We start from the raw sequence: 1,803 nt of genomic DNA on the forward strand, positions 1-1,803 counted from the left end.
CACTTGTTCCAGATATTGTAAATATCCACATTTAAAGGCGTTATCAACTTTAAATCCTCCGGTATTAACCATGTTAACCAAAGCCTCCACAAGTTTGGCATCTTCAATGGTTGTCTAATTTCGATAGTTTCTATTACGACTTCGATCCTCCATACATATTGTTAAACGAATTAAATAATAAATAAATAAAATGTAAACATAAACATACAATCATAAAAATGAAATTGTAGTATTATAAATCATAACGGTATGCAATATAGGTATCATATTCATTGCAGACCATAAAGATAAACGTCTAGCATTACAAATCATAAAGGTCAATGCGTAGCATTCCAAGTTGTAACACCCCAACTCCCGTTTGCATAAAACGCATATTTTATATAACATGAAATACAAATATTACACACCAATTCCAATATGTACAAATTGCTACATATAAAAGTAGCTACATGTTCACATATAGTACATGACTTGTACATAACACATTCTCAAGTATATGCACATATTCAACTTTCCCAAAAATCCACAGAGGTAAAGTTATAACAAATCATTTCACATCTTTCCTTTTCCTTTACCTTCTTCTAGTGCCCGATCTGTAATGCACATTTTTGAAAATAAAATGAGAGTTAGACCATAAAGTCTAGTGAGAAATCACTTTAGATGCGATTACAGGGTGAAAATCATCAAAACACTTTTAAAAAACTCGCATTTGTATTGATAACATAAACAATATTTTATGGTAACAAACCTCTTTTGTCGCATCATATGGAAGAGACAATCGTTTTTTATCGCATCAAATAACATAAAGATCAATCTTGTCGCATCCAACATAAATTATACCTTGTCGCATCCTATTACATGCGATAAAATGTTCCTCGCATCACTAGGATGCGATGAAAATCTTCCTCACTGCTCCTCGCACCATACTGGTGTGATAACCCCCTTTGTCGCATCATACACATGCAATAAATATACTCCTCACATCACTAGGATGCCATAATCTCTTTTGTCGATCACCCAAACTTATCGCATCATATAGATGCGACAACACAAACTCATCGCATCATATAGATGCGATAAAAACAGTTCATATGATCAAAATTTCATTTTTAACAAACAATTGATTACGTCACTCTTATCACAATATACGTCTCTTCTAAATATGTCACACTTATTTAAAAATACATCTCTCCTGATTATGCCACTCTTATTCCAATCAGTTGGTAATAACATATCAAATTCCAATATTATGCTAAAAATAACATATAATCAATTTTAAAACACCCCATGTATAAAACGGGAAACCACACGGTTCCTTATCAAAGCAAACCGAATGATGCTTTTAAAATAGTAACTCACCTTGAAATCACAAGGAGATGAAGACTTTTAACAACAACAATTATCAGATAATAATCACGTACCAACTTATTCTTTTCTGCTTCTATTTCTTCGAACCAGAGACCAAAAATGGTATAATCAGCTTTTGCCTCTTCTTATCCCAACAAAACCCAAGTAAGCTAAAATATCTCAAGATAAACAATTTTATAAAAGAGGTGGAGGGTTTTTAAACTTTTAATTCATTTATCAATTTTCACCCCTCAAGTTTCAAATAAATTCTACAAATAACCCCAAACTTTCCTTAAATGAAAACCCGATCATCACACAAGCCTCAAACATATGTTGTGCCAAATTATTTCTAAATGCAGTCCACTCATTTGATGTCCCAACAAAACTGACGTTATCCATGTCTTGGTCTCCATCGTCTTCAATTGTTTCGTCCAACCTATCATTCTCAAACGAATC

General features: G+C 32.7%; 1 long non-coding RNA gene across 1 annotated transcript; it reads right to left on the bottom strand.

The window, feature by feature from the left end:
- Positions 1-363: 363 nt before the first annotated feature.
- On the bottom strand, positions 364-1,510 carry LOC112511859. The gene is made up of 3 exons (XR_003069130.1): positions 1,360-1,510; positions 841-942; positions 364-593 (listed from the first exon to the last, which is right to left on the bottom strand). It is a non-coding gene; the product is annotated as an uncharacterized LOC112511859 (long non-coding RNA).
- Between the last annotated feature and the right edge of the window lie 293 nt (positions 1,511-1,803).

The sequence above is a fragment of the Cynara cardunculus genome (genome assembly GCF_001531365.2).
Source record: "Cynara cardunculus var. scolymus isolate 2C chromosome LG 4, CcrdV1, whole genome shotgun sequence".
Classification (NCBI taxonomy): Eukaryota; Viridiplantae; Streptophyta; class Magnoliopsida; order Asterales; family Asteraceae; genus Cynara; species Cynara cardunculus.